Below are 10045 nucleotides of genomic sequence, written 5' to 3' on the forward strand. Positions count from 1 at the left end.
GAGTTGCAAGCAGAGAGAGCCTCATGCTTCTACAGCTGCTGTGGCCCACAGGGAGGGAGTGGGGTTTGTGACATCCTGAAGAGCCTGTGCAGCCTGCATGGCTAACAGAGGAAGCCTCAAGCTAGCGTCTGCTATGGGAGCTAAAGGCCGCTGAAAAGGAAAAGGATTAGAAGTAACAGGAGGAAAAGACTGAGATGTGAGGGCATGCATTGCCAGCATAAGCAGCTTTGCACTAGCTTCAACTGCAGTAGCTGTAGTCCACAGGGGCTTGTTATATTTGGGGGAAAATGCTGAAGAGCCTGTGTAGCCTGCGCTAGCGTGTGTTACGGGAGCTGGTGACCACTGAAAATACATTTTAGATAGGTTAGAAGTAGCAGGAGGAATTAAGACTTTGACAACATAAAAAAACAAGATAACATGACGGAAAGACATGCTTTTCCTCTTAACCACACAAAAAGCAGTAAGTATTGAAACAGCTACCCAGCCAAGCAGCACATCAGCTGGTAGAGAGGTGCCTACCAGTATGCACAACGCATGCAAATGAAGTGAAGTGAAGTGACATTCAGCCAAGTATGGTGACCCATACTCAGAATTTGTGCCCTGCATTTAACCCATCCGAAATGCATGCGCGCGCACACACACACACACACACACACAGAGGTGGAAAGAGTACAAAAATATTCTAATCAAGTAAAAGTACCATTACATTAATGAAATTTTACTTAAGTACAAGTAAAAGTACCAGTCTAAAAATCAACTCAAGTAAAAGTAAAAAGTAGCTCATTTAAACTTTACTCAGAGTAAAAATTACTTAGTTACATTTTAACAGTGGGAGGGAGTCAAACATGGGACAGGCCAAGGGTGTCAAACTCAGTTCCTGGAGGGCCACAGTCCTGCACAGTTTAGATCTAACCCTAATTAAACACACCTGATCCAGCTAATCTAATCATTTAGGTTTATTTGAAAACTACATGATATGTGTGCTGGAGCAGGGGTAGAACTAAACTCTGCAGGGCTACGGCCCTCCAGGAACTGAGTTTGACACCCCTGGGATAGGTCTATTAATCTCAAACTAGTTGTTTTTAATTAAAGGAATCAGTTATTTAGAATAATAAAACATTTGGGCTGTTACCAGGCAAATCAGTGTCAACAAACTCATCTTTTAATGCAGAGGAAATGCAGAAGATTCATTGGAAGTGGCATTTAGATGTATTAACACTGTTTAGTGCAGGACAAGAATGCATTTAACCTGCAGTTACAAATGCATGAATAATGTTTTGATATACAAGACATAAAATGTTGAATACTCATTTGAAATGATAAGAAATTAATTATTTAAAAAAAAATCAAAAGATACTTTAAATGTGAAATTAAAATGGCCAGTATGTGTCAGCAAGTCACTGTTAATAAGTGAGTCATTGCGACTGAACCGAATCATTTAAACGGCTGATTCATTCAGGAACGAAACAATGTCACGTTGCTCAGAGACGCAAAACTGTGCTTTGGTGGCTGTGTTTGGAATTATTTTCTGTTGTAGAAATAGAGCTAAAAAAGGCAATATGGTGTCTAAAACGCAAGTCTCTTAATTAACTTGTTTACTGAACTGTTATATATATGTATGTATATATTCATGATGATTTTTGGAGGAAAAGACGGCCTTCTTTGTGGGATTTTGATTTAATATATGAAATTATATAAATATGTGAATTTTCTGCCCCTATATCTTACATTTTGTGATCATTCTAAATGCACTTTAGGAGACTGAATCACACACACAGTGAAAGAACGCACTATAAATGCGCGCACATCATTAAAACAAAAAATATGATATTATCGCAGACGATATATATAGCACACTCCGCACCAGTCTTTTTGGCTAATTTGTGCAAAACCTCTTGCTAAAATGTCAAAGCTTCATTTTAACCACCAATGCAACGATGCAATTATTTAGCTTACCTCTACATTCTTGCGAAGGGTTGATGTCTTGTCGAGATTTTATAAGCTGCTAGTTTGGTCTTCCTAGGCAAGTACAGCTTACACTGCATAATAGAGCATACATATGGCCAGGGGTTCACTTCATTTCCTTCGAGTTCAACTTCAGAATATGACGGGGTTTCGTTTTCAGCGGAGTCTGCACCACTAACGCCTGTTTTGACCGTCTGCATCTTTCTTGTGATTTTAGCGCCAGTTTTCCCTCCTGCCCATTATTTACTGCCGTAGTTTCCAGGGAGCGATTGTTTTTTTTTTTTTTTTTTTACTCAGTAATTAATGTGTTTTAAAATGTAGCGATGTACAATACTTTAAACAAAATATACTTAAGTAAAAGTAAAATTACAGATTTAAAAAATTACTTTAAAAAGTATTAGTACACAAAAAAGCTACTCAATTACAGTAACGCGAGTAAAAGTAATTCGTTACTTTCCACCTCTGCACACACACACACACACACACACGGCAGCCATTTATGCTGCGGCGCCCGGGGAGCAGTTGGGGGTTCGATGCTCAAGGGCACCTAAGTCGTGGTATTGAGGGTGGAGAGAGAACTGTACATGCACTCCCCCCACCCACAATTCCTGCCGGCCCGGGACTCAAACTCACAACCTTTCGATTGGGAGTCCAACTCTCTAACCATTAGGCCACGACTTCCCCTTGGGTAGTTCCCCATAACTACCCAAATTAGGTTGGTAGTTGCACTTGTTCAATAATTTTAATGGTTTCTTTATGATACGCCTTAGTTATTAGTTTGCACCTATTATTGTAAATTATTAAGGCACACCGTTGAACTTAGTTTCTCAAAATCAATTAACATCTTATCTGTCTATCAGAGTATGACGTGGGATTTAAAATACAGGTAAAATGCTAGTGAAAATTAATACAGAGCATGTGAATAATTTCACTGTGTTCTACGCAGTTTAGTGTCATGGTTACAAAAAATGACAATCAACATCCATGATGTTATCATGTTATTTAAAACTTTAAGCAACAAACAACCTACCTTTAGCATCTTTACCTAAAAACTTAATTTGCAACACCGCTTACACTATCAGCGGAGGCAGCCTCACACTACTGACTGCTACAAGCATAGACATAACTAATAATAGTATCCCTGTTTATGTTGACCCAAAGTGGGAAGCGATTGAGATTTTGCTGCGGTAAGAACTGGGGCACGGCCCAGGCTTATTTGAGGCCTGTGCTGCGACCCAAAGCTCGAGGAGATCCAGGTCCTGTGTGGGACGATAGGGGCGACGCGCGAGGCAAGTTTGGGGCTTTGCTCGATCTATTGGCCGACTTGGATAATTTGCAAGATGAAAAATAGATTGTACAGATCCGTTTTGTTTACCCTCCAAATGATTCGTCTGAATAAATCAGTGTTTGCTTCAGGCTTAAACACTATCCACTTTTCGACTGGATGATATATTTGCATGGCCGAATGATACAGAGATGCAGGGAAGAAGTTGAAAATCTCGCTTGTGGAGGTGAGGTTAAGCCTCTGCGTTGTGGAGAACGTGTGGCTGGTCGAGCAGAGTGGCAGCTGTGATAAAGCCTGGAGCTCGGGTGCAGTGTCTGGTGGAAAAGGAGTAAGCCTTAGGGCTAGAAGGTTGTGACGGGGGATACGAAAAATCCCCAGTACAGGTCTCATCATTGTATGGAAAAAATTTAGTCTGTGATATTATGGCCAAAGGAGCAAAACCGAATGCCAAAAAACTGCTAGTTAAGATGGTTAGCTAAATGAGATGCACCTGTGCCAGGTTGATTATCTGATCGTGCTCCTCCCGAACCTTGTAAATAAAACATAATTTACGGTAGTTTTATAAATAGTAGTATAATTATACTTACTGATTCAGAAGCACCAGATTATCGTAGCAAAGTCAGGTTCACGAAACTGTCATCCATAAAATGCGTTGCTGTTCTGTTGTTAGTAATCTTAAAGATTCCTAAATGCATCTACTTTTGGAAGACCAAATAGAGTGCTTTTGCCTAGATACAAACAGCATCTGCCTTACATGGTTGCTTCAACACTAACAGTGGTTAACCACGACTTCTTTTTTTGGGTAAACATTTGGGCGGCAATATGCAATTATTTCCACATAGTGACGTAGACGTGTGTCTATCTGTACAGGGCTGAGATTTTGTGCATTAACTGAATATTTTTGGCCTTGTGCTGTCAATGCCTCTGTGAAAATTACTTGTGATGGTCTTGGAAGTATTAGTAATATTAGAAAATTAGAAGTAAAAATGTATTAAAAGTTATATTGTTTTAACAAATTTGTGAGTCTACCAAATCTCACAAAATAGGCTATACATTTTTTTTTTTTTTTTTTTAGCTATTATTTGAATTAAAACAACATGTTATTTTTTTCCAATTTGCTATAAAGAAAGTTAAGATTAATTTCTAGGCCAGTGAAAACATTTGTGACAAGCAAGAAAACAAACAATAAAGAAATAAATCATTAACAAACTAATGATAGAAATTCTTTCTACTGCAAGTTTTTCTCATTTCAGTTTTTCTCTGGTTCGTTAAGTCATAAAATTGATAAAAACCTTTCTTTCAGTTATTGTTAGTTTTATTGATGTATTTAGAACCCTGTTATTGCTGTCTTGTTGTGATTAGACTAAAGCACAAGGAAGGTAAAGTTGTTTGTCCTGTCTGTCTCCCTAATGATGAAAATTCAGCTCCGTAGGACATTATTAGATTAGATTAGATTCAATTTTATTGTCACTGCACATGTAAGGTACAAGGCAACGAAATGCTGTTAGCATCTAACCAGAAGTACAATAAGCAGTAAATACAGAATATACAAGGTCTACAATATGTACAATAACTATACAGAATAGATAAGTATTATGCACATAATTTACAGATTTTAAATACTATTAGCATGATATACAGATAGGTGTGCTATGAACATACTATACAGGTGGATTATGTTAAAGTGCATGTACACTATGGGCAGAACTATAAACATATGAACATAATTACACTATTGCAACGGACAGTAAAGTGCATAGAAAATATTTCAGTGTGCAAATGGATTATTCAGTGTTCCTGGATGAACAGATAGTAGTGCAAGTAATAACAAGTTGGGTAAACATGTTTGCTGTGAAAATAATGTGACAGGATACAGCTAATTATCTTCATGCACACTATAAGTGCTAAGCAGGTGAGCGCTGGTATTAACACCTCTGATTGGTCAGACTCCTCTGAGAGTCATTCTTAAAATGGAGTATGATAACAAGCATCATGGGTCCAAGACATTAATGAGGTGTGTGTGACTGACAGCTGTGGATTTGAGAGCATGCAGTGGAGGCCCAGATAGACATTTACTATGCACAAAAGGTGCATCTCAATAAATTAGAATGTCCTGGAAAGGTTCATTTATTTCAGTTCAACTCAAATTGTGAAACGTGTGTATTAAACAAATTCATTGCACACAGACTGAAGTAGTTTAAGTTTTTGGTTCTTTTAATTGTGAAGATTTCAGCTCACATTTAACAAAAACTCACCAATTCATGATCTCAACAAATTAGAATACCTCATAAGACCAATAAAAAAGCAGTTGTGCATCTTTTTCTTCCTTTTCCTTCCACTCAACTTTCTGTTAACATGCTTGGATACAGCACTCTCTGAACAGCCAGCTTCTTTGGAAATTAATGTTTGTGGCTTACCCTCCTTGTGAAGGGTGTTAGAGCCCTGCACGGGCCTCAAATATAGGACAATCAGCCGAGCCGACAGCAAGTAGCCTAAAACATATTTAATCAATTAAGCCTCTCAAATTAACGCTAAAGCCACCTTTCCACTGTCTCCGACAGACCGGAAGTCATTCATTTCCAATGGAAAGTAATGCGGGAGCAGCGTTGAGTTCCGATCACATGCGTATGCGGAAATTTCGGATCTGATTTGAGCCTCAGATACGTTCAAATATTTGAACTTCTGCGACTAGACCGTATGCGAACGCCCGACCAGATGTGATGTATTCTAATCAAAACTATCGGTGCAAGGTCAGAATTACCAATATTTTGTTAACATTAACATTATCCTTTAAACACTATTTCTGTAAAATGGTGGTTTATAATACTTATGGCAGAAATAATTATTTAATAATTATTAAACCATTATTTACGTTGATTAGCCCCATAAAACCTACTGTTTTTATTTTGGGGGTCACCTGATTTGTGACGATGCATTAATAAATTAACTATGTTCATTAAAATTATTAAATTTACCATGGTGAATATGCCAAGGTAACGGTTGCTGCACGACCAGTTTGAGAGTTCTGCGCGACTGTCGCTAGAGGGAGAAATGCGACAATCGTGTCCGAATGTCGTGTGCAGTGGAAAGGCGGCTTAATACTTTACTTGGCTACAATAAAATCCATAGATATAAAACACTTCAAGCATACACAGACAGTTAGTTTAATATATGTTTATTTATTAAACCACAGTGAGTAAAATAAAAAAAATAATTTAAATACTCAGGCTCGCAACAGCGCTCGCAAACGAAATGAGAAATATCCTACAATCTAAACAAATTAAATTAATTAAAAACAAACTTGCAGGTTATCTTACCTCAAAAATGCACCACTTAACATGTCCATTCTTTTTCCATTATTTTCCAACAGTTAAACGAAAATAAAGTCCAGTCAAATGAAAAGTTAGAACAGTCTCTTACAGAGCATCGTGGAGAAAAAGAATAGCATCCAGAGTGGAAGGTTTTAACCCAGTCCTCCTCTCTTCTATCGCTCTTCCCGCTACGCTGAAGACACTTTCGCTGCTGCTGATGGAGGGACACTAAACACAGAGCGAGCCAGTCTTGACAGTCGCGGTAGCAGGGTATCGTGCTGTTTCCACCATAGCAGCACATCTCGTCCATCACCTTCCATGTTGTGATTGAGGCGCATGTATTGCTGTACTTTATCGTCGTCATCCTCCTCCTGCTCCACAATGTTTTCAAACTCCGCCAGCGCTCTCTTCTTTCCTGCGTGGCCCGCAACAACAGGTGCAGACACAGAAATGCTCGCCGCTGCATGAATCATCATTATATAATTATTAGTTGGACAACTAGGCTATGATTAATACATTAATTTTGAGGCCTATAATAGCTACTACTACAATAAGTGGATATAAGTGAAGTATAATCGTGGGTCGCGCTGACGGAAAAGCGTGCGTGCGTGAGACTGCCATGTCAGTATGTCAGTATAATTATAACGGGTTGAATTATCAGATTATGAAAGTTATGAGGTTATGAAATGTCTATATTTGTTTTTTTATCGTCGACGTCAACTTCTCTCTTTTTTTTTTTTTTTATTAATGTCTAAAAATATAAATAGAAGGATAACCCAAAAAAGGCCCGAGGCCCGGCCCGCATGTGAGCTATAACGTGAAAATTGGCCCGAAGCCCGGGCCTACGGGCATAAATAAGTCGGGGCCCATCGGGCTCGGGCTGAAATGCAGGGCTTTAAATGGTGTCAGTGATTGTCTTGTGGACAACTGTCAGATCAGCAGTCTTCCCAATGATTGTGTAGCCTAGTGAACCAAACTGAGAGACCATTTTGAAGGCTCAGGAGTTGATTAGTTGATTGGCATGTCACCATATTCTAATATGTTGAGATAGTGAATTGGTGGGTTTTTTGTTAAATGTGAGCCACAATCATCACGATTAAAAGAACCAAAGACTTGAACTACTACAGTCTGTGTATGGTTAAAGTTGCAATGTATGCTTTCTTTGTGCTGATGATCCTCACAACAGTTTTTGGGAAACTGCTGATCATCATCTCCATCACTCACTTCAGACAGCTTCAGACAGAAAAGCATATGTGATTCACAACAGCTTTTGCTGTAGTAAATTCCTATTCATATTCATATTCCTATATTATAATTTCTATTCAAATGTTTCTGAAGACAATCACCTATTGCATCTTTAAGTATGAAGTATGAATTGAACTTAATTTAATAAATGTATTTGAAAACATAGTCCCATTAACATGAATACTGAGTGCAATATAATAAAAATATTAATCTGGTGGATGCAGTATTTATAAGGATTCATTTGTAAGTCTGTAAAGTTTTTCATACATTAATAATTTACATTGTATGTGTTGAATGTTTAGATACTTTATTGTACATTTCAGCATCTACTGGTGCATCTCAATGAATTATGGGGAAGCTGTGGCTTAGTGGTTAGAGAGTTTGACTCCTAACCCTAAGGTTGTGGGTTCAAGTCTTGGGCTGGCAATACCATGCCCTTGAGCAAGGCACTGAACCCCCAGCTGCTCCCCGGGCGACACAGCATAAATGGCTGCCCACTGCTCCGGGTGTGTGTTCAATGCTGTGTGTGTGTGTACACTTTGAATGGGTTAAATGCATAGCATGAATTCTGAGTATGGGTCACCATACTTGGCTGTATGTCATGTCACTTTCAATTAGAATGTCATGGAAAAGTTAATTTATTTCAGTAATTCAACTCAAATTGTGAAACTTGAAATGAACAGGGATTGAAGTTCTTTTAGTTGTGATGATTTTGGCCCACCAATTCACAATCTCAACAAATTAAAATACTTCATAAGACCAAAAAATTGTTGGTCTTCTGGAAAGTATGTTCATTTACTGTGCATGTACTCAATACGTGGTTGGGGCTTCTTTTGCTTTAATTACTGCCTCAATTCATTGTGGCATGGAGGTAATCAGTTTGTGGCACTGCTGAGGTGGTATGGAAGTCCAGGTTTCTTTGACAGTAGCCTTCAGCCTATCTGCATTTTTTGGTCTCTTGTTTCTCATTTTCCTATTGACAATACCCCATAAATACCGCATAGAGTTTGTTGGCCAGTCAAGCACACGAACACCATGGTCATTTAACTTTTGGTGCTTTTGGCAGCGTTGGGCAGGTGCCAAATCCTGCTGGAAAATGAAATCACTATCTTCAAAAAGCTGGTCAGCAGAAGAAAGTACGAAGTGCTCCAAAATTTGTGGTGACTTTTTAAAATGATTTTTTAAACACATTGGACCAACACCAGCAGACGACATTGAACTCCAAAACTTAACACTGTACATCAAGCAACTTGGGCTATTAGCTTCTCCACCCTTCCTCCAGACTCTAGGACCTTGGTTTCCAAATGAAATACAAAACCTTGGACTTTGGACCACTGGACAACAGTCCAGTTCTTCTTCTCCTTAGCTCAGGTAAGACTCCTCTGACGTTGTCTGTGGTTCAGCAAATTCCTCGACACGTCTGTGTGTGGTGGCTCTTGAGGCCTTGACCCCAGCCTCAGTCCATTCCTTGTGAAGTTCACTCAAATTCTTGAATCCATTTTGCTTGACAATCCTCATAAGGCTGCGGTCCTCTCGGTTGGTTGTGCATATTTTTCTTCCACACTTTTTCTTTCCTCTCAACTTTCTGTTAACATGCTTGGATACAGCACTCTGTGAATAGCCAGCTTCTTTGGAAATGAATGTTTGTGGCTTACCCTCCTTGTGAAGGGTGTCAATGATTGTCTTGTGGACAACTGTCAGATGAGCAGTCTTCCCCATTATTGTGTAGCCCAGTGAACCAAACTGAGAGACCATTTTGAAGGCTCAGGAAACCTTTGCAGGTGTTTTGAGTTGATTAGCTGAGTGGCATGTCACCATATTCTAATTTGTTGAGAATTGGTGGGTTGTTGTTAAATGTGAGCCAAAATCATCACAATTAAAAGAACAAAAGACTTAAACTACTTCAATCTGTGTACATTGAATTTATTTAATACACGAGTTTCACAATTTGAGTTTAATTACTGAAATGAATTAACTTTTCCATCACATTGAGATGCACCTGTATGCAAACATAAGCAAATGTATTTTTTATAGAACCACATTTTGCATGAAATACATGATATTGACACAGTGTATCTAATGCTCACTTATTTTTTAGTTTTAATCTCCAGAGCTAATGTTGTTATGGTAACTATAGGTAACAGTGTCAGGAGTAGGAGGGTTGCTTCAAATATGAGGGTATTTATGGACAAAACTCAGCTGCTCTGAGTACATCGGCCATGTACTATATATTTATATT

General features: G+C 38.6%; 1 pseudogene; it reads left to right on the forward strand.

Annotated features, from left to right (window-relative positions):
* Positions 1–3430: 3430 nt before the first annotated feature.
* The window catches only part of LOC132107386 (trace amine-associated receptor 4-like), a 17932-nt pseudogene continuing 11317 nt past the window's right edge, over positions 3431–10045 (forward strand).

This window comes from Carassius carassius, chromosome 27, assembly GCF_963082965.1.
Source record: "Carassius carassius chromosome 27, fCarCar2.1, whole genome shotgun sequence".
Taxonomy (NCBI): Eukaryota; Metazoa; Chordata; class Actinopteri; order Cypriniformes; family Cyprinidae; genus Carassius; species Carassius carassius.